The 24111-nt window shown below is 40.1% G+C and overlaps 1 protein-coding gene across 5 annotated transcripts in view; it reads left to right on the plus strand.

Annotated features, from left to right (window-relative positions):
- KANK1 (KN motif and ankyrin repeat domains 1) overlaps positions 1-24111 on the plus strand; it is a 246845-nt gene that overhangs the window by 73417 nt on the left and 149317 nt on the right. For all 5 annotated transcript variants that reach the window (XM_060199745.1, XM_060199748.1, XM_007528455.3 and 2 more), the window contains exon 2: positions 1801-1925. The gene's annotated coding sequence lies outside the window, so the exon portion shown is untranslated. The remainder of the gene's footprint in view (positions 1-1800; positions 1926-24111) is intronic.

Raw genomic sequence — 24111 nt, forward strand, 5'->3', positions numbered from 1 at the left:
TGCACTTTTGCCCTCAGACTTCCCTAACCTGTTTCAACGACCAGCAGCAACTCTTTGTTAATATTGAAGATTTCAGATGCAGGCTTGCTGCCAGCATCTGAGAAAAAAAAAAATTGGGGGAGGATAGATTCAAATTTCAATTAACAAGAACTCTATAGAAGGTGGCAAAAACTTACAGCCTTAATAGAAAAAATACTCTTTCAGGCAGCTAGCCTGCTACAGAGAACCTGTAAATGCCTCTTCATCTAGAATTTCGGTACAAACAGTACATAAAATATTTATACAGCACAGAGCTGTTTCACTTCTGACAAAAGCATAGGTTCAGGTATGTGTATGCTGTTACTACAGACGCCATTAACGTATAAGTAGCTGAAGAACCTTTGAGAACATTTGGAATGTTAGCAAGTGAAGTGTCTGTCACGGGGCTGTTTGTAGTCCTCATCAAGTGGCCTTTGTTCCTAAACAGAAAAGTGTGTCTTTTTAGTAGAATGGTGCTTAATGATAAAGGCATCTTTGAGAGGGATGAGGAGAGTTTACCGATTTGAGACCCAAAAAAATGGATAGAGCTAGTACCTGGTTTACTGTTGATGGAGAAATTGAAGTGTGTGTGTGTGTGTGTGTGTGTGTGTGTGTGTGTGTGTGTGTGTGTGTGTGTGTGTGTGTGTGTGTGTGTGTGTGTAGAACACTACTCTGAGCAGGTTCCTTCAGGCCCCTGATGCTGTCCATGTGTTTCTGTGTGATTCTGGGACTTAAACCCAGGTCTTCCCATCTGGGAAGGCATATGTGCTGCCCAACAACATAAATATCTTGTGTGTGCCCCTCCCTCTCACCAGTGTTTTCACCAGGATTCAAATTCAAAGCATCATGAGCATAGAGAACACTGATATCAGCTATTGGTTTTATAGTCTGGAAAACCAAGATCTAAGAGATAAGAAACTATTTGAGATTACTTTTTCTTTTCTTTTGTTTGTTTGCTTTTCTTTACCACAGTACTGCTCTGCTGTGTTTTGTGGTGGTGCTGGGGATTGAACTTGGGACCTTGGAGTCTCAGCCATGAAAACCTTTTGCAGATCCTCTGTGGTGTCTTTCTTGGCCCACAATTCCTTTACAAGAGAGTAGGTAGTTGGTGCTCTCCAAAGAGATGCCACCAGGCTAGAGGGTTTAGACAGGTGGGAAAGCCAAACTATTTGGTAATAGTGTTGGCACACGAGTGGGAAAGTAGAGGGAGAGAGCAGCAAGGCACTAAAGGGAAGTGGTACTGGGCTCGTGTTGAGGGGAAATGCGAAACGGTTTTAAAATTCCAGGGAGCTGCCATTCATAAAAAAGGCTCTCTTTTTTGTGTGGTGTTGTATTTAAGAGAAAGGCTGTGAGTGTCTTATAAAGTGTCCCTTATATGCCCCCATAGGAAAATGACTTAGTTATACTTTCAACAAAATTTTTTTGGTGGTACTGGAACCTTACACTTGAGTGATTTCACCATTTCTGGACTGATTTTTTTCATTACTTTTATTACTTCACATAGAGGGGGAGAAATACCACAGCACTGTTCCCCCACCCATGGAGCTGCCCTTAGTGCCATGGACCTCTCATGTGGTATCAGGGCTCAAACCTGGGGCTTCAAACATTGGAAGGCAAGTGGTACCAATGAGCTATTTCCTGGTCCCCACTATACTTTGATTTCTAAATTGCCGAGTTGTCTCTAATAACTGATTCTCTTTTCATGTATATCTCAAGCCTAGAAAAAAGTACTATGCCATCACATTTCCCTCAATGCGATTCTCTCTCTCTCTTTTCTTTTAGAATACTTGTTACCATATCGGATGGACTGCTGAGCCACTGAATAACTTTCATCTTTCAACCACCCTTGGAAATTGCTCATGGAGTTGAGATATTTATTGCAGTGATTTTGGCCATTCAAAGTTGAGGTAAGGTATACTTTCTCCTGTATAAGAATCATAATGTTGTTATAGTCTTTAGCTATGTCTTTCAGAAACAAAAATTCATTCTTCTCTCCTAGCCGTTAGCTTATCAGAATCTCTTCATAGAGTTTGCAGTCTGCTAATGTGTAAGAATTCAAAGAAGACTTTGATAGAATGAACTGTGAAGAGTAAAGGTGAAAATGTATTACTCTTCAGATTAGATCAGTAAAAGCACCATCATTTCCATAAACACGATATGAATAGATTACATTGTACCTTTCAATAGATTGAAAGAAGTATTCTTTCTTTTTTAATCTTTGTAATTTTTATTTGTAAAATGGAAACACCAACAAGTCCATAGGATAAGAGGGGTACAATTCCACACAATTCCCACCACCAGAACTCCGTATCCCATCCCCTCCCTTGATAGCTTTCCTATTCTTTATCCCTCTGGGAGTATGGACCCAGGATCATTATGGGGTACAGAAGGTGGAAGGTCTGGCTTCTTTAATTGCTTCCCGACTGAACATGGGTGTTGGCAGGTCAATCCATACTCCCAGCCTGTTTCTCTTTTCCTTGGGGGGCAGAGCTCTGGGGAAGCAGGGCTGCAGGACACATTGACGGGATTGTCTGCCCAGGGAACTCCAGTTGGCATGATGGTAGTAGCATCTGGAACCTGGTGGCTGAAAAAGAATTAAGATATAAAGCAGAATAAACTTTTGACTAATCATGAACCCAAAGGCAGAAATATTGCAGATGAAGATTTGGGGTCTCCGTTTTAAAGAAAGCTAGTAGTTCTATTTTAAGTGTATTCCAAGGGGCTCATAACTTTACTAGTTTTTGCCTGAGACTGCCATCTGATATACAGGTAGACCCAGGTTATTGTCTGGGGAGATGGTATCATAGCTGGAAAAAGGACTAGAAAGCTGGATCAGGGAAGAGAGTGGTTCCCATATATGGGAAGAGTGTATACATATTGTTAACTGTAAACCCCTTTGATTTGATCTGGGGCCCGTATCTGGCTTACGGTGGTGCAGGTGGAGCCTCAGGCATTAGAGTCTCTTTGTACAACCATTATGCTATCTGCTCCGGCCCTGAAAGTATTCTTAAGACATCTTGAGAAAGAAATGGGGATAAATAAATATACTACCCTATATTATGAGCCAGTCAGATACAATAGCACCGATGGACTTTCTTTTTCTTTTCTTCAGTTGCCACTGGGGCTATCACTGGGGCTCAGTGCCTGTGTGATGAATCCATCACCCCTAGCAGCCATTTTTTTCCTTTTTAAAACATATTTCTTTCTTTGTTTATTTATTTTATCAGATAGGACAGAGAGAAATTAAGAGGGGGGGAAGAAATATAAAGGAAGAGAGAAATACTTGCAGACCTGCTTCACTGCTTGTGAAGTAACCACCCTGCAGGTGGGGACCAGGGGCTGGAACTCAGGTCCTTGCACATAGTAATGTGTGCACTTTACTGGGTTTGCCACAGCCTGGACCCCCACCCCCACCCCACCCCCGCCATGGGCTTTTTTTTTTTTTTAACATCTATCTTTTCCTTTTAAAAAAAATGCTTGTTCCTTTCTTTCCTTTAGTATCAAGCTATTATTGTAGAGCTGGGGCCCTGTGTATGCATGAAACACAGTGTTCCCAGAAGGACCTTTTCTTTCAGAGAGACAGTGACATGGGCAGCGGCACCACAACTCTAGAGCTCTTTCCCCTCGTGCTGTGGCACTCCCATGGGCTTCCAGGGATCAAAACTGGATGCACATGTGGCAAAGCACCTGCCCTCTGTGGTGAGGTGGTTCTCCGAGGATCACTTAAAGCAAGGGCAGGGTGCTCACTTACAAAGTACACTTTGGTGCTGCCCTGTCTCCTCTTGTGAAACGTTTACACATAGTCAACGACTGCCACCTCTCCAGACTCAAAGGAGGTCTTGAAACTTTACATCAGGCTCAACCTGATGCTGTTGACTGGCTACGGAAGAAGGGCAAACGCTAGAAGAAGAAGAAGACTAATTTGCTTCTAGAAGCAAGGCTGCATTGAACATCACTGATACATACATCATTATTTTCCTAAGATAAAGTGCTCAAAGTGACGTTCTGAATCAGTGGCAATATAGGAGTGTCTTGGATAGCATCTTGATGTACTCTTCTCAAAAGGTGTGCATGCGTGTGCGTGTGTGCACATGATCACTGGGAATTCATTACTTCTGGCCCAATATGAAAATACACATATATATTCCATATATTTTATATAGACATATATATTTTATATATATTCATATATGCATTTTATATATTCATATATGTGTATAATCTGTATATTTCATGTCGGACCAGAAGTAATAAATCCTCAGTGATGATGCACGCACACACGTGATATATATCAGATAGAGAAGACACTATGACACCAAAGTTTCCTTCAATGTGATGGGGCCTGGGCTTGAACCTGAGTCATGACATGGCAAAGCAGAGCACTATCCGAGTGAGCTATTTTGCTGGCTCTGCTTGAAAGTTTTTTTTTTTTAAATCAATTTATATTCTTCCTAATAGTGTATAGAAATGCCTCAGGACCTTAAGCCCTCAGCTACTTTGGTTGTTACCAATTTGAGGAATTTTGTCTGTCTTTTTAAAAATAGATGAAGTGTCCTGTTCAGGTTCACATTCTCTCTTGCCTCTAATACTAAGCACGAACTCTCCTGACTGGCTCCTTTTTCTGCATTCTAGACCCTACTTTGTCACTGAAGGAGTGGCAGAACAGCTTAAGGTTAAGAGCTAGATTTCTGGGTTCAATTCATGGCTGCTATCAGTTACCTCATTAGTAAAATGGAAATTACAACTTCTCTGAGGTATGCTAAGTAATGGTTGATGTAAACACTTCAGAATGGTGCTAATTCTTGATAAACTGGCAATAACTGTTCCTAATGTTTTTTTTTTTTTAGAAATTCAAGCTTGTATAATTAAAAAGCCAAGGGTTATCCTTGTTTTACATGGAATATGGTTATTCCCAAACTAGTATTTTATAATATAAGCCAAAGCACTGATATTGTAGTGTTGCTTATATAACCAACCTGAAGGTCACAGTTAATTATCTCTGTCTCAGTTGATGCAAGGTCAGGAGCAATGAGGAAACAGCAGTAACAGGAATAGCTAGAATGTTCAGGTGTTTTACACATTCACAGAGCACTTTCACACAGATTATCCCACCTAATCTTCACAAAGTAGCGGCACATATGACTAGTTTCCTTTTATACAAAGGGAATTGACTCTAGGATTAAGTGACTTGTTGACTTAAGGTCAAGGAAATGGTCAGTGACAAGTCATAAAGCGTGTGTACAGAAAAATTGACTCTTTCATCATAGCATTTTATCTTTAATATAACTCCTCAATATAACCATTGCTGAACTTACTGTATATTCCTTCAAAAGCTTTTGATTAGTGAGTATATCAGATCTTTGCTTTTACACACATACACATGCACACATTCATTCATGTGTGATTTATAAACAATGTCATAAACTCAACTTTTAAAGTATAATTGATACATATTAATTTTAAGTGTACATCATACCAATATGATACTTGTATACATTTCAAAATCACAGGTAGTCTTAAGTCCGGTTAACATTCATTGTCTCACAGTTTTTTTTCCTCAGATAAGAACTTCTGAGGTTATTTTCTCTTCAGTAACGTTCAAATCTATGATACAGTGTTACTGATGATAGTGAAGCCTACTCTCTCACTCATCAGAAGACATAAAACACAGAAGCTTTTGTTCTCTGCTTGCAGCATCCTGCAGAAAATTACTGGTTGATATTGCCCCTAAATACCAACTCACACTTACTTTGTGTAAATCATTGGATGTAAGCTTTCAGAGGGCAGGGGCACATGTACATTCATGAAGGCAGTGTAATATATTTTTTAAAAATTTTTTTACTCATTTTTCTATTTGACAGAAGAGAGAGAAATTGAGAGGGGAGGGGGAGAGGGAGGGAGAGAGAGAGAGAGGGAGAGAGAGATGCCTGCAAAATTGCTTCACCTCTCATGGAGCTTCCCACCTGCAGGTGGCGATGGGGGCCTGAACCTTGGTCCATGTGTATGGTAACAAGTGCACTTAGCCAGGTTCACCGCAGCTGGACCCTAGGGCAGTATAATTTGATAATCATTCCATCTCACTGCTAAGAGGAAGATGGCGGTTTAACAGGGAAGCCACTAGAGCAGGAGAGGTGAAACATTCTTCCAAGTTCAAGAAGGTGAACATTTAACAGAAATCTTCTCACTGCTTTCTGGCAGATATTCGATTTCAGGAGAAGTAAGAATGCAGAAAGTAATCTGTCAAGTTGGAACATTTTTTACAATTTTGACTCTAGTCAATTCTCTTGTGCTTTTTTGTTTTTGGCCTATGGGAATACAAGATTAATTTGAGGTGGGGTAGGTAGAGAGAACATGACTTACCCAGCTTTGCCCTTCACAGTGACATTAGGTAGTTGAGTGCCCTCAGTTCTGATCTATGGTCTGCAGTCCAGAAAACTATAAGGGCAGAACTATAAGTGATGGTGGTTCTGAAGTTAGGGAGAATTGCACTTGTCTGGGTTTTCTCACAGTGCCTACCTTATTACACTAGAGAGGCAAGTTTCATTACTTAAGGGGACAATTTATGGCAATGGGCTTATCTCCTTGTTTTCAGTACTTTCTGTTTTTCCACTTCTTATTAAAATGTGAAGTCACAAAGCAATTAAATAGTAGTGTGGTTTCAGGCAAGAGGTGGAGAAAGGCTAACCAGGGGGAAAAGACTAACATGATTGACAGAGGCTGGCTGGAGATTTACATCGAGAAAAACTCGTTCTTCAAAACTTTCTGCATTTTCTTATGGGAATTATGGGGTAAATCATACACCAGGAGGATGGATGATTAAAAATGAAGGAGTTATGATTTCTTCTTGACTTTGTAAGTCTCTAAATTCTCCTTAACATAGAGTTCTTATTTCAAAGACTCATGATGAGATGATGAGAACCAGCCCTGCTAAGGATTGAAATGAAGCAGAAACACTCTAAAATCATAAAATGTTAATAAGCTTGAGATTGCTTATAGTTCATGACATGTCTTTAAGAGCCAATGAGATGAAGTGAAGGATTCATGAGTGATTTCTTTTTTAGTTCTTTAAACTCAGGTCCTAAGTGTAGAAGTTTTAAAAAATATTTATTGAGTGGGATCTCAACTATTGTTAGAATAAAAAAAAAGGCATTAGTAATGCTTAATAATAGTGCTTAAAATGAGGATATGTTTGAAAAGATTGAACATATGATATGGTGAGTTAATATTCTCTGCCCCTTCTCTTATATAAATTCTTTTAGTTTAGCCACTTAATTTTGTGCTACATCAGTGTATACTTGTGCATATGTTTAAAGCAGTTTCCTACAGGTAGAAAAATTGAGGCAAAAAGTGCACTTGTGCTGCCCTTTTGTACAGTAAGTGATTTTGTGTGCATTTGTTATAAGTGTCCATTCATTCTGGTCATAGGTGCTACTACTATTACCTACAAACAATAACAGTGACTAAATACTTGGAGAAAAAAGAACAGTGGTTCTAACCACTTTTGGAATAAAAATAGAGTGTAAATAATCAAATCCTTTCAGGTATGTATAGGAGCAATCTCAGTGGAGTATTTAAATGCATTAGTGCCACTTAATGTTGTTGAATAAGGAAGCAACTAATAACACATGTACATCTACTGGGCGTTTTTTTCTCTCTTACTTTAACACACTCCACCCCATTACAAATATATCATTTAAAACCCCTCCACCCATTACTGGCAGTCGCTCGTAAATAGCCTTGTATTTTATGCCAAAAGATCTTATGCTTGTTGAAAGATTCTTTGAACACCCAGTGTTCTTTTCTGTGACAACATCCAAGGAATACAGTTTGGGAATTTGCTAATACATTCTAAAGTTTAAAGTGTTTGTTTTGTTTAAAACTAACAGAAGTTTAACTAACATCCAGAAGGTAGTTCTTGTACATTTTAAAAAATATTTTTATTTATTTGTTATTGCATAGAGGCAGAGAGAAAATGATGGGGGAGATAGAGAAGGAGAGAGACAGAGACACACCTGCAGCCCTGTTTCACCACTCGTGAAGCTTCCTCCTTAAAGGTGGGGACTGGGGGCTTGAACCTGGGACCTTGTGCACTGTAATGTGTGTGCTTGTTTAGGTATGCCACCACCTGACTCCCATCTTGTGCATCTTGAAGTAGGTCACTGTGATGGTCTGTGTGTCTGGGTCTTACCCCTTAATGTGATTTTCCATGGCTTACTGACTAAAGCGCAGAGGAAGATGCTTTTTTTAAAAAAAATTTTTATTTATAAAAAGAAATACTGATAAAAACCATAGGATAAGAGGGGTATAACTCCACACAGTTCCCACCACCAGAACTCCACATCCCATCCCCTCCCCTGATAGCTTTCCTATTCTTTATCCTTCTGGGAGTATGGACCCAAGGTCATTGTGGGATGCAGAAGGTGGAAGGTCTGGCTTCTATAACTGCTTCCCCGCTGAACATGAGCATTGGCAGGTCGATCCATACTCCCAGCCTGTCTCTCTCTTTCCCTAGTGAGGCAGGGCTCTGGAGAATCAGGGCTCCACGACATATTGGTGGGGTTGTCTGCCCAGGGAAGTCCGGTTTCATCATTCTAGCATCTGGAACCTGTTGGCTGAAAAAAAAAGTTAACATATAAAGCCAAACAAATTGTTGACTAATTATAAACCTAAAAGCTGGAATAGTGCAGATGAAGATTTGGGGGGGGTCCTTTGTTTTGTAGATAACTAGTAGGCTTCTTTTGGTTATATTCCAAAGGGCCCGTGACTATACTAGTTTTTTTTTTTTTTTTTTTCCTGAGCCTGACATCTGATATGCAGGTGGATCCAGTTTATTGTCTGGGGAGATGATGTCATGGCTGGAAAAAGGACCAGAAAGCTGGATCACACCTGTAGGGGTAAGCTGCTTGAGTGAAGAAGGAATGTCTTTTTCTCTTCCATTCTATCTCATACTTTCCTCTGAATGTCTTTGTCTCTATAAAAAGAAAGAAAGGAAGGGAGGGTGGGATAGAGAGAGAGAATAGCACTAGGAGAGGTGGACTTGTCATGCAGGCACTGAGTCCCACCAATCACTCTGTTGGCAATAAGTAAACAAACAAATGTTATTAGTGGTAGGCTTGTTCTTGATGCCTGTATCTATGTAGACAAAAATAAGTCACTCTACTATTTAGTAATTCTTTTAAAAAATATTTATTATTTATTCCGTTTTGTTGCCCTTGTTTTATTGTTGTTATTGATGTTGTTGTTTTTGGATAGGACAGAGAGAAATGGAGAGAGGAGGGAAAGACAGAGAGGGGAAGAGAAAGACACCTGCAGACCTGCTTCACTGCTTGTGAAGCGACTCCCCTGCAGGTGGGGAGCCAGGTGCTCCAACCAGGATTCTTATGCTGGTCCTTGCACTTTGCGCCACCTGCGCTTAACCCACTGCACTACTGCCCAACTCCCTATTTAGTAATTCTTTACTAGTGATAGATCTTACCTCAGTCACCATTTTCTTACATCTCAGTAGTTCTAGGAATGTGGCATACAAATATTATTTTAGGAAATATTAATGTATTCTGTCTTTAATCAATAGAATCAAATAAACTTGCTTCAATTTTTCACTTCAAAAAGTTCAAAATTATGATTTTTATTGATTTCATATTGATTTAGCTTTATGTGGTTTTAGGAAGATAATTTCACACGTGTGTGTGTATACAATTCACCACCACACCTACTGCTAACTTTCCTAAAAAAAGTTTAAGTATGAAGGATTTTGTGATGATTTTGAATTCAAGAGAGCCATGTAGTATACACAGTCTAAAAATTCCTTCCTTGGGCTGAAGAGAGAAATGAGCACAGCCATCTCTAAATAACTTAAACAGTGAAAAGATATTATTTTGTTACTTGGGTCAGATTATAAAAGTCCTTGGATATTTATGTGAGTAATGCTTAGATTATGAGATAGGTAAGTATCATCAAAGCACTTTGTATTTATTGGACATGCTTCTGAGTTGGATAACAGGACCACCTATCTACTACTAGTATTTCAGAGAAAATTTATTTATTTATTATTTTATTTATTTTTACCAGAGCACTGCTCAGCTCTGGCTTATGGTAATGTGGAGAATTGAAGCCTCAGGCAGGAGAGTCTCTTTGCATAGCAATTATCATATCTACCCCACCCCAGGAAAACTTCTTGTCATTGGACTAACAGACCACTAAAGACATGGCTTATTGAAATAACACTTAAAATGATTAAAAAATGAAATAGCAGGGGGAAGATATTGTTCTTTTAAGCCATTTTCTAGTCTTTTAAAAGTTTGGAGATGTTGGAGTAAACAGAACACACAGGTGTCTTTCTCCTGAAGTCAGGTACATTTTGATTTGGGAGACATCTCTGATAAGAGTTAAATTGTTCTAGAGATTTGGATTCAGTGATCCCAGTGCAGTGTAAAATTTTGTGTTGCTGGATAGATAGTGAATTGTGTCATTCTTGCCACATGCTGGCACTGTGGAGACAGTGACAGAATGGCAGATGTGGTCTCCCTCTGCCCCCCTTTTGAGTCTTTGGCGGACTCAAAATACCTTTTGAGTCCTTTCTTCTATGGCTCGTTTGTATTTCTTGGCTTTGCCGAGGACTCCCACTCAGAAAATTCATTGCTTTTAACAAAACCCAGGTGTGCAGAAGTCAACTTCACTCATGAAGGTTTTTTTTTTTTTTTTGCCTCCAGGGTTATTGATGGGGCTCAGTGCCTGAACAACGAATTCACTGCTTCTAGAGGCCATTTTTTCCCATTTTGTTGCCCTTGTTGTTTATTATCATTCTTGTTCTTGTTGTTGTTATTGATGTCATTGTTGTTGAACAGGACAGAGAGAAATGGAGAGAGGAGGGGAAGACAGAGAGGGAGAGAGAAAGATAGACACCTGCAGACCTACCTCACTGCCTGCGAAGCAACCCACTTGTAGGTGGGAAGCCGGGGCTCAAACCTGTCATTACGCTGGTCCTGGTCCTTGCACCTTGCGCCACGTGTGCCTAACACGCTGCACTACCGCCTGGCCCCCTCATGAAGTTTTTGTTTTTCTTTATGACTTGGATTCATGATTTCAGATAAGGTGTGTTTCAAAGCAAGTATAGAACAGTGAGTAAAGCTTCTCTTAAGTCTGTTTTTTTTTTTAAACAAAAATTTGAATTTAAAACAAAAGATGTCACATTAATATGCTTATGAGTGTCCCCAGCCTGTTGAGGTAACACAACTATTTGGCTCCATGGTAAAGGTAAGACTCCAGTTGTTTAAATAAATACACTAGTTAACTCCTTTGTAAATGTACATCCAGAATTGAGATCAGAGTTCATACTCTTATTTGTGTATTTTTTTTCCATGTAGCATTAGTTTACATGAATGCTTTCATAAATGAACAGAAGTCATATGAAGGTCACTTTTATTAGAGGATAATACTCTTTCTTGTTCAGGTGCCATTGCTCTTGCTAAGTGTTCTGCCTGGTGTTGGATATTTAGTCTGTGTCTAGTTTGTCTCTATTTATGAAGATAAAGAATGTGTGTGGGGAAACATGGAAGGGTTATTTTTGCAGTGATCATTGTTAAGCACCTGTTGTATGTGTGCTGTGCATAGTATCAGGTGCTGCCTATGAATGAAAATGACTTTAAAATGCTGAAGGAAACCCCAAGTAGCGAGGTGTGCCTTCTGTCTCGTGTGGTCAGGGAAAGCACCATGGAAGATATCCATTGGTTTCTGAGTCTTGAAGAATAAGCAGTAGTTAGAATAGTAGGTATGCATTGGTGGGGTTGTGTGTCCAGGGAAGTCTGGTCAGCATCTTGCTGGCATCTGGAACCCGGTGGCTGAAAAGAGAGTTAACATACAAAGCCAAACAAATTGTTGAACAATCATGGACCTAAAGACTGGAATAGTGCAGATGAGGTGTTGGGGGGTATTCCCTGCAGGCTCTTGTGTACTTTTGCTTTCAGGTATATATTTTTCCCTAGTTTATGGGCACGTGTGAACCTATCCACAACAACCCTGGATCCATACTCCCAGAGAGATAGAGAATGGGATGGCTATCAGGGAGGGGATGGGATATGGAGATCGGGTTATGGGAATTGTGTGGAACTGTACCCCTCTCATTCTATGGTTTTGTTAATGTCTCATTTCTGAAAGAAAGAAAGAAAGAAAGAAAGGAAGGAAGGAAGGAAGGAAGAAAGGAAGAAAGGAAGAAAGGAAGAAAGGAAGAAAGAAGAAAGAAAGAAAGAAAGAAAGAAAGAAAGAAAGAAAGAAAGAAAGAAAGAAAGGAAAGTAGGTATGGGAGTGTTGAACTCCCAAGTATTGAAGTAAGCAATTTCAGAGTAATGTTCCAGGCACATGCACAGTACTTCTGCTAAAAACTTCCAGATATATTCCACCAGAAAATAGTCTACTATAATATTGTATGTCAAATATGTTTTGGAAAAGAGGATGTTGTCAAGGAATGCTGTGTTTACAATGTTTCCAGAAGACTTAACTCCTCCTATTTGCCTTTTGATCGTATATATATGTATATATATATATATATATATATATACCAGTCTTAGTTTTAAAAAGAACGTATTATGTTCCGCAAACCATTGACAGGAAGATGGTTGAACTGTGTATGGCCTGGAGGGGAAATGTTACTCTCATTGATAAGGCCTCCCAGAAAAAGTAGTAAAAACAAACAAACAAAAAAAAAAAAAACACCTGCCTAATCCTGATCTGTTCATACACATTTAATGAAAATCCTTCCTTGTTTTGGAGCAAGGAGCAGTGGTTTTAAGATTTCCCCAGACAGAAATCTACCTATATATTTATATTGAGCAGAACAATAGTTGAGAGAGTCCAAAAGTAATTTTTTTTGAAGTAAAAATGTCAGTGTAATTTGTCGTGTTTACTTTGTGCATGCATTTTGTTGGGGGAGGGAAGGGTGAAAATCTGAATCTAATGGTATTTCAAAGACTAATTTGGTTTGTATTGGGGTTATAGATATTTAAGGGGAATATTTAACTACAGAGCTTAGTTTTTCTTAAAGACGGTCTTATTATAGTTTGAGATCTCTTTTGAAATTTAGAATTTAGGTTCAAGATGTCTTTTTTAAAATTTTTTTATTAATTTTATTTTTTGAGAGAGATGTAGAGAGAGACACACACAGAAACACCAGAGCACTGCTCAGCTCTGTCTTATGGTGGTGCAGGGGATTGAACCTGAGACTTAGGAGCCTCAGGCATGAGAGTCTGTTTGCATAACCATTATGCTGTCTCCCCTGCCCTCAAGATGTCTTAAGACTTTATTGTAAACTCATTGCAAAAACTTTCCAAAATTCTTAGGGAATGCAAATGTTATTTGTAAAATTCATTGAGTATTGTAAATAAAGAAATCCATTTATATATATATATATATATATAATTTATTTTCCCTTTTGTTGCCCTTGTTGTTGTAGCTATTATTGTTATCATGTCATCATTGTTGGATAGGACAGAGAGAAATGGAGAGAAAAAGACAGAGGTGGGGAGAGAAAGATAGACACCTGCAGACCTGCTTCACCACTTGTGAAGTGACTCCCCTGCAGGTGGGGAGCTGGGGGCTTGAACCGGGATCCTTCAGCTGGTCCTTGTGCTTCGCACCTGCGCTACTGCCCAACCCCCAAGCAATCCATTTTTGTTTTGTTAAAAAAAGAACTCATTAGTCTTCTGTCTTGTCTCACCTAAATCCACTAGAATGTAAATTCTCATGGTTGAATAAAGGACCAAAACAAACAAAAATAAAGCCTCAATAGTTTGTCAACCCTCTGAAGTTAGCAAGGGTACTAGGAAGGTACAGGGCAAAGGTGTTTAAAACAGGCCGGGACATTAGGGTGGCTTTCCAGAGGAGCACATGTCCACCCTGGTCTTGAGGAGGGAAAACGATTGGAGCCCTCCTGTGGTAGACAGAGCAGACAGCTTGGACAAAGGCATAAAGTGATTAGAGAACATTAAACATTACTCAGGAGAGCTGCCGTGCTAAAATGCCAAACACTTGTTGTGTTGTAAGTGGAGGAATACCCGCTGAGAACTATTCTACCTGAGATTAATTAGACTGTGGCCCAGCATGGGAGAGAGAAATGTGACAGAATTAACTTGTTTCCGTATGTATCCCAGGTGGCATTTAGTGGGGGCCCTGGGTCTGTGTTCTGGACACATGAGCCTGTGACTTGGTTGCCTTCCCAGTGGGTGGGTAGTGTTTAAACTAGTCCTGCCACATTCTGAATTCTGGTTCTGGGTCTTATTAGCCAGCAAGTTTTAACAAATTAGTAGAGGAAAGTTTTTAATCTTTAAAATTCCATAAAGGTCATTTCCCTCCAGATTGTTTACATATGGCACATATGGTTTAAGTCATATGTAATGTGTCTATATAAAAAGGCAATTAAGTTATTACTTTCATCTGACTACTGAAGCAGAAAAGGAGAGCCAGAGTGAGTGAGTACTTAAAGCATATTTGTCCACGAAATAATGTATATCGAGTATTCACTGTGTACCAGGCACTGCTGTCACTGCTGAAAAAACAGCAGACAGCAAAGACAAAGTCCCTGCTGTCATGGAATTCCTAGTGGATTTGGGAGGGAGAAGACAGAAGACTAATTAATGAGTTCTTTTTAAAACTAAGAAGCCAGGGCTAGGTTTAATCCCTGAATTGACATACCAGAGCAATGCTCTGGCTGCGCTCTCTCAATAATAAGTAAATATTTAAAAATACATACATATATATTTATTTTATTTGTATGAGAGAGATACAGAACACTAACTACTCAGCTCTGGCTTTTGGGAATGCCAAGGATTGAACCTGAGAGCTCAGAGCTTGAGGCATGAAAGTCTGCATGATCATTAGGCTGTCCCCAAGCCCAATAAGTTAATTTTTAAATGAAATAAATTAAGAAACTGTTAAAGTGTAATTACTCACTCAGTTTTTAGTTTTCTAAGTGTATACCCAGGGAGAACTTTATGGTTGGGACTTAAATTCCAACTCTATGTGTTTTTTGTGGGGTCATGCTTCAAAACTTGCTCTTGGATTGGTAATTAGTAAATGAGACCCTCTTTCACTGTCCTTAATGCCTTTATAAGTGGTTGGGTCACTCATAAGCCACTTGAAAACAGATGGTGAAGTCTGCTAAACACACATTCAATTGGGTGTCTCTCCAGTGGGCTTGTTGGTTCTTGTGTGGATTCCTGCTTCCACCCAGTTCCCAAATCAGTTGCACATACCTGCCTCACCCCAGCCTTGTTTTCTTCCCCCATTCCAAAGTAGAGTTTTAGACACAGTTGTTTTAAGACTATAAGAACCCTTATAACTTCTCCCTTCCCTTGCTTACCTCATTTATTTCCCAGGGAAGAAACACCACAGTAGGTGGCAAGGGAATTTAAAGAACAAGCGCTGGCATACACATCGTGTCAGAATCACACTTATCTTCAGGAAATGCCAGCATGGTACACTTTCAAATCAGCCATCTTTGCCTGGTTGTCTATAGAGTAACATTTATTTTTGCATTTGAAAAATCTGTGTGTGTGTGTGTGTGTGTGTGTGTGTGTGTGTGTGTGTGTAATACACTCAGCCAAGTGGAAACAACACAAGCAAAGTACACACAATAGTAGTTCTGTGGTTTTCTCAGTTTAACATGTAAACATCTACTCACAGTCCCCCCCCCCCCATTACATTCTCATCCTAGCACCTTCTCATCTTAACTCCTTCTTTGCATTAGGGGACATATGTAAAAATTTAGGTTGACAATTCTGTCTTGACTGATGCTATATATGAATAAGTGTATTTTTTTTTCTTGTCTCCAGTGTTATTGCTGGAGCCTGGCGCCTGCACCATGCACGAATCCACTGCTCCAGGAGGCTATTTTTTTCCCTTTTGTTGTGGTTATTATTATTGTTGTTGTTATTGATGTCACTGTTGTTGGATAGGACAGAGAGAAATTGAGAGAGGAAGGGAGGACAGAGAGGGGGAGAGAAAGATAGACACCTGCAGACCTGTTTCACTCCCCTGCAGGTGGGGAGCCAGGGACTCAAACTGGGATCCTTACACTGGTCCTTGTGCTTTGGGCCACCTGTGCTTAACCCACTGGCTACCTCCTGACTCCCCCAGTTGTATTTTTTTTAAAGACCATGCTAAATGAAGATAACTATCCCAAGGATATGTGTGTGTGTGTGTGTGTGTGTGTGTGTGTGTGTGTGTGTGTGTGTGTGTGATATCAAGAGGGTTGAAGTTTCCTTAGATGGGTTATCTGTAGTCTCTATGTTAGGAAAAGTACAGTAATCTCCCAGGCTGATGTAGTTGGTCAGTCTGACTTTCCTCAAGCCAAGAGAATAAACAGATTTGAAAAGTGAAGAATTGTTCACAAAAGGTTGTCAGTTACTAGGGTGTGACCACTGAACCACACCTGAGAAGCTACCTCAGGAAGTTACTTAAGCCAACTCATAAAGTTACTTAAGAGCCTCCACCCCAGTTGATGGTCCTGATTGTCTCCAAGGGGGTGAACTAAGCCTCTGTGAAGACACTGAGTGGGATAAGGCAGTGACGATAATGCATAATGGCTGCATTCATAGGCATCATCTCAGTACATTGTTATCTTGGATGGAAGCATGGGAAATAACGCAGGAGTGCACACTCACGCTTCATGTCAGCTTTATGGATCCCTGATGGACTCCTGCTGTCTTTTCTTGCCCAGTTCCTCATTGATGCTTGAACCTTTGCAAGATCTTTGAAGATCTCTAGGTTCTGAGAACCCAGTGGGGTCAGGGAACCTGGCCCTTTACTCTTCACCAAGTTGGCGAAAGTAATGCATTATTTAACTTTTAATATTTAATTTATTTATTGGAAATAGAGAAATCAAGAGGGAAGGGGGAGATAGAGAGGGAGAGAGTAAGAGAGATACCTGCAAACCTGCTTCACTGCTTGGGAAGCCTCCTCCCCTGCAGATGGGAATGGGGGCTTGAACCCACCCATGTCCTTGAGTATGCTAACATTTAAGCCCAACTGGGTATGCCACTTCCCAGCCCTGTAGTAATACATATACATATGCATACGCATACGCATATGCATACACATATATATATATATATATGTATGTTAAAGTCTGTCCACTATATAGAATTTGACTTTGACTAGAATAGTTTCCATGTTATTAACTTGATTGTTTGGGTAGCATGTAACACACATAACCCTACAGTATTTTAATTTAGAAAACACTGGTAAGTCTGTGACTTGAAAGTTAAATTGACCTGTTTATACATTCTTGAAGAAATTTCTTAAACTTCTCATTGGTACCTCAAGTTCACTTAAAGTAGATTCAGTAGACATTATTCCTGCTTACCATATCTTGCTTTTTAACCCATTAGCATTTCTTTCATTTCCTGTAGTGGAATTAATTACAATTCAGAAACATTTATAAATTACAGTTAACTCTAAATAAAGAAAAAGCCAGTCAGTGTTTTAGTTTGGGACTATGCCAGAATTAATTTTCCTCAGTCCACTGATTTGCAGATATTTTTATTGTTTGTTAAAGAAAGTAGACATAATATTCTGACATTCCAATGTAGTGTGTTTTCACTTTGCTTACATGTGATGTTTACTTATTTCAGTAGTTTACTTTTTACTTGAAATAGTACTTTTACTTAGTAAGTTGCCACAATTTTCCACTCCATTACAACACCTTTACATTTATTTGTATTTGTTTGTTGGTTGATTTGTTCTGGGGATTGAATCCAGGCCTCTTACATGGGAAGTGTGCATTCTACTAACTGAGCTACATCCTTGAGTAGTCTTTATAGACATAATCATAAATAACACCTGATCATTATCAATCAACAGATCATTTTTCTAATGTTAGAAATGTAGATCATCTGTAACTCTCTGCTACGTCAGACATTATTTTAGTCAGGTTTTCAGAACATAATAAATTATTTCAGGGAGTTGGACAATAGCAAAGTGCAAGGACCGGCATAACAATCCTGGTTCAAGCCCCCGGCTCCCCACCTGCAGAGGAGTCGCTTCACAGGCGGTGAAGCAGGTCTGCAGGTGTCTGTCTTTCTCTCCCCCTCTCTGTCTTCCCCTCCTCTCTCCATTTCTCACTGACCTATCCAACAACAAGAGCATTAATAACAACAATAACAATAATAATAGCAAGGGTAACAAAACTGGGAGGAAAAAATAGCCTCCAGGAGCAGTGGATTCGCAGTGCCGGCACCCAAAAAGAAAAAAAAATGAATTATTTCCTTGAGATGAATTCATACAAGTAAATAGGTTAAAGGTATGTACATGTTTTTGATTTGTTTAAAGAATGCATACTTACCCACCTTCTGCAGCCCAAAAAGAGTTTTGGTCCATATTTCCTGAGGGGGAAGAATTTAGAGGAAGATGAGCAGAGAGCTCTGAAACCCAATTCCATCAGGACCCAGAGAGAGAAGAGAAAAAAAGAAAACATATTTAGAAATAGTAATAGGTGTAGATGTGATTTAGAAAGAGAATGCAGGACGATAGGGGGGAAAATGGGCAAAAATATAGGTAGGTAGGTAGGTAGGTAGGTAGGTAGGTAGGTAGGTAGGTAGGTAGGTAGGTAGGTAGGTAGGTGTTATAGAAATAATAGTCCGGGAGTCGGGCGGTGGCGCAGTGGGTTAAGCGCACGTGGTGCAAAGCGCAGGGACCGGCGTAAGGATACCGGTTCGAGCCCCCGGCTCCCCACCTGCAGGGGAGTCACTTCACAGGCGGTGAAGCAGGTCTGCAGGTGTCTATCTTTCTCTCCCCCTCTCTCTGTCTTCCCCTCCTCTCTCCATTTCTCTCTGTCCTATCCAACAACAAAGCAACGTCAACAATGGCAATAATAACTGCAACGAGGCTACAACAACTAGGGCAACAAAAAGGGGGAAAAATGGCCTCCAGGAGCGGTGGATTCATGGTGCAGGCACCGAGCCCAGCAATAACCCTGGAGGAAAAAAAAAGAAAGAAATAATAGTCAACCCATATCTGTGACCTTGGGAAAACCACCACAGTTTCCAATGGGGGGACTAGGGATACAGAACTCTGGTAGTATTGTATGGAATTGTTATCTTGTAATTTTGTAATCAGTATTAAATCACTAATAAAAAAAAGAATGCATACTTACTAAATATTTTCTAGGTTATAAAAACAATTATACATGATGATTCTAACCAAAGGGTATGAATGTGTACACTAAGTAAGTATTAAAATTCTCTGTAGAAGTTTAGTCTCAGCTTCCCAAAAAAAGATGGTATAGAAAGAGAAAAGATAGCTTTCAGGAATGGAATGATATGATAGTGGGGATGATATACAGTATATATATATATATATATATAGTCTGGTTTATGCATAAGGTTTTAAAAGCTGGACTCCTTGCAGTTCCCCCTCTGGCCATGAATGACAAAGAGAGATGCTGATAGCTTACTTGAGCATCTGGTTTGACAGAGTGCAGTCTCGTGTATCAGTCCATGTTAAGTGGTGTCCATGGCCCCTTGACTCTCATCAAGATATGGCTGGGACTAGCAGGCCCCAGCATTCCTAGGTTTAAGGGTCATTGAGGAATCCTTGTAGATAAGAGAGGAATTGTATATTCCAGGCACTCCAGTGATGTAGAGACTCGGGAAGCTGGAAGCTGGAGGGGTTAGTGGAAACAGTTCAAGAGTGTTAAGGGGAGAACATTCTTTTGGCTGCAAGTCTGCCATCTATGCATCTCTGACATTTGATAACATCTTTCAAAACCACCATAGGCAGGATATCAAGTTTCTGGTATGTCAGGAAATTGTGACTGCTTAAGAAGAGAGAGGCTAGTATATAAGACTGCCCTTCCCAAATGAGCCGATAGAGGAGTAATGCAGTGCTGTTATCCGTTTGGTTTTATTGGACTGTTTTTGAATTGGGTTTTTGTCTGTGAAAAAAGATATCTACTTCATTTTTATTTTTCTGTTTGGTTTGGTTTGGTTTGTGTAGTGTTGGAACCTGTGGATCTCATGCGTAAGAATGATTCTACCACTCCTAGACTTACTCTTTTATCTTAATAAAAAAAAAATCTTATGTGTTGAGGGAGATAGAATAATGGTTATGCAAAAAGGTTCTCATACCTATGGCTTGAAAGTTCCAGGTTCAATCCCCTGCACCATCATGAAAGCCAGAACTGAGCAGTACTCTGGTAAATTAAAAAAAAATTCATATGTATGTATATGTTTTCATATGCATGTGTACTAGAGACACATAGAGAGGGAGAGATGCCAAAGTATCATTCCACCATCAATGTAGCTTCTGCTGGTACCCTGGTACTCCTACCTGGCACCTACCAGGTGAGTTCTAGCCTAGTGCCAGAAAGAAGATATTTTATGTGTTCTGTATGTGCTCACCTACTTTGCTCCCTTGACCTGAGTGTAGCTTACCTTATCCACACCACCCACTAGTCAGTCCTCTCTCATCTCCATATTGGAAAGGAAGGGGACCCTGGTATACACGTTGGACATTTTTTTAGACTTGCAAAATGCTGGGTGTCTTCAGGTCCATATCAGAGAGAGAAGAGAGAATTTTAGTAAGTCTGAGGCAATTGTCCATGTTCTAAGTGGGCCACCAATTCACTGAGTGCTTAGTTGACAGTTTGTAAAACTAGGTGTCTGCACTTGTCTCCAAGATTCTGTACCTGGGAGGAGGTGAAGATGCAAATGAAGATTGACGAGATTGGGTACCTTCCAGCTGCTGTGACCAGAGATTCAAATGAAGACTGAAACTGAACTCAAAACCACTGGACCCATGTCCTCTGTTTGTCATGCTTTTGGGATTTGTTGTAGCATTTGTTCCCAGGACAGAAGCTGAATTCCAAACAAAGAAACCACTGAGGAGCTTAGGCATCACTTTACTTTTGAAAAATATTTTATTTATTCATTATTTATTGGATAGAAAAAGAGAAATAGAGAATCCCAAGGACATTCATTTCTTAGAATGTCAGAAAATGGAGGGAGGGGATAAAATAACTGAGACTCGTTTCTCACCTTGAGGATTTGGTGGCATAGACATATTATTGCTCATCCTTTTACCTTATTAGCTAAAGACAACATTGGGGAAAATACCATATTGAGAATCAGGGTTGGGAGCCAGGTGGTGGTGCACCTGGTTGAGTACATATGTGACAGAGCTCAAGGACTTGGGTTCAAGCCCCCTGGCCCCCACCTGCATGGGGAAACTTCACAAGTGGTGAAGCAGTGCTGCAGGTGTCTTTCTGTCTCTCTCCATCTCTATATCCTCCATCCTCTCAATTTCCGGATTCCTCTATCCATTAAAAAAAAAAAAAAAAAGAACCAGGTCAAGAGAAGTTGGTCTTCAGAGTATACTTCACATATGTCCACTAAGGGTAGCTCTCTCCCCACCGAAAGCCCTTTTTAACCAGTAAGGCATCTCACCTAGAAATTTTCATTAGAAGTGTCAAAAAAAAAAAAAAAAGAAAAAGAGAAATAGAGAGGGAATATATATATATATATATAAAGTGAGAGAGAGACTGAGACCTGTAACACTGCCTCACCATTTATGAAGCGCCCCCCTACTCCGCAGGTAGGAAGTGGGGCCTTGAACTCTGGTCCTTGCACATTGTAACATGTGCACTCAACCCAGTGTACCACCACCAGCCCTCTTCATTTTTTTTAACCAGAGCACTGCTCAGCTCTGGCTTATGGTGGTACAGGGATTGAGCCTGGGACCTTGGAGCCTCAGGCATGAGAATCTCTTTGCATAACCGTTATGCTATCTACCCCTGCCCCACTTTTTTTTTTTTTATAAGCCAGAGTGTGTAGATCACTGAGTGGGAGCATGTCTAAGATTTAGAGAATCTGGGAGTTGGGCGGTAGCACAGAGGGTTAAGCACACATGGCGCAAAGTGCAAGGACCAGCACAAGGATCACTGTTCGAGCCCCCAGCTCCCCACCTGCAGAGGAGTCGCTTCACAGGCGGTGAAGCAAGTGTGCAGGTGTCTGTCTTTCTCTTCCCCTCTCTGTCTTCCCCTCCTCTCTCCATTTCTCTCTGTCCTATCCGACAACGATGACATCAACAACAATAACTACAACACTAAAACAACAAGGGCAACAAAAGGGAATAAATAAAATTAAAATAAAATAAAATTTAGAAGCTCTGACACTTTTTCTGTGACCTTTCATTGATACACCATCATTTAATTCCCCAGGAATTTTTGATAATTTGCCTTTCCAATAATATTCCAGTTTTTAAATTTTATTTTTACAGAGAGATTGAGAAGGAAGAGGGAAGAGAGAGAAAGAGGGAGAGAGAATGAGAGACCTGCAGCACTGTGTCACTACTCTTGAAGCTTCCCCCCTGCAAAAGGGTACCAGGGATTGAGCCTGGATCTTTGCACACTGCAATATGTGCACTTGATCAGGTATACCACTGCCTGTTCCCTATCCCAATTATTTTTTAAAAAATTTACTGGTGATTTAAGGTTGATTTACAAAAATCTGTCCCGGTTATCTTTATCACTCTTTACCAGCTAACACTTATGTTCATGTGTTTTAAAATAAAACATGCTGTCATTGCATAACAAAGAAATAGGCCTCCCATAACCCCCCCAACTCCCTCCCACTTCCTACACTCTAGTTTGCAAATAGGAAATTATTAGTTGTTTTGTGCTTTTGTCAGTTTCTAGAGAAAATATGCAGAGCTGGTTGTTGACTTTTGGATGCAAGACAGAATACAGGTTTTGAAGCCTGTGGTGTTTTTTTTAAATAGCTAACTATTGGAGATAAGAAAGGGAATTTTGATTTGCAGTGTGAGATGTCCCAGCGATGAACTCTCACTTGATAGTGGTATCTAAACAGCACTGGTAGAATGCAGTCGGACCGCACATAGGCAGGAATTATTAGATAAATGTGAGGCATGTTAAAGTAATGATGAGGTATGTATCATTACATACCTTATCATTATCAAAAAATATGCATTGACCTACATATTTTTTGAGGAAGGAGTGAGAGCCTTCAAGATTTCATTATTATCTTCACTCCTGTTGCTGTAACTTTATATGCTACTTCTGAATAAGGCTTAGTATTTTAAAACTTTTTATTAAAAAACTTTATAACTTTGGAATACATTAACATCTTATTTGGAATGAGACAAAGTGCAAAAACTATGAAACAAAGTGGATTAAAATAGAGAAACAATACCTTAATTGAAGCAGTGACAGGATTTTGCCTCATGTCTGCTCGATTTCTCTTCTGTCAACTACCCACCCACCCTCTCAGCCCCAGAAGGTGAATGGCAGAGAGAAAGGGGTCGAGGAGGAAGAGAGACACTGCTTCACTGCTGGTAGAGCCTCCTCTTTGCTTGATGCTCCCATGTGTGGGCCCATGGCTACAACCAGGGTCCTCTTGCGTGGTCAAGTGCATGCTGTCCTAGGTGAGCCATCTCCTCCCCTTAAGAAACTGCAGAATTGGGAGTCGGGCTGTAGCTCAGCGGGTTAAGCGCAGGTGGCGCAAAGCACAAGGTCGGCATAAGGATCCCGGTTCGAGCCCCCGGCTCCCCACCTGCAGGGGAGTCGCTTCACAGGCGGTGAAGCAGGTCTGCAGGTGTCTATCTTTCTCTGCCCCTCTCTGTCTTCCCCTCCTCTCTCCATTTCTCTCTGTCCTATCTAACAACGACAACATCAATAACAATAACTACAACAACAAGGACAACAAAAGAGAAAATAAATAAATAAAATATTAAAATAAATAAATAAATAAAAATTCACCTGGTAGGGGCCGGGTGGTGGCACACCTGGTTGAGCGCACATGTTACAGTGTGCAAGGACCTGGGTTTGAGTCCCCGGTCCCCACCTGAAGAGGGAAAGCTTTGCAAGTGGTGAAGCAGTGCTGCAGGTATCTCTGTCTTTCTCCCTCTGTAACACCCCCTTCCTTCTCAATTTCTGGCTGTCTCTATGCAGTAAATAAATAAAGATAATTTTTTAAAAAATATAAAAAAAAAAAAAAGAAACTGCAGAATTTTAGTGTGGAATTCTAAGGATGAACTACTAAGGGTGAATCAAAGTGCTGCATGGGACTGTGTTATTGAGCTCATGCTGAT

Source organism: Erinaceus europaeus, chromosome 10, assembly GCF_950295315.1.
Source record: "Erinaceus europaeus chromosome 10, mEriEur2.1, whole genome shotgun sequence".
NCBI lineage: Eukaryota > Metazoa > Chordata > Mammalia > Eulipotyphla > Erinaceidae > Erinaceus > Erinaceus europaeus.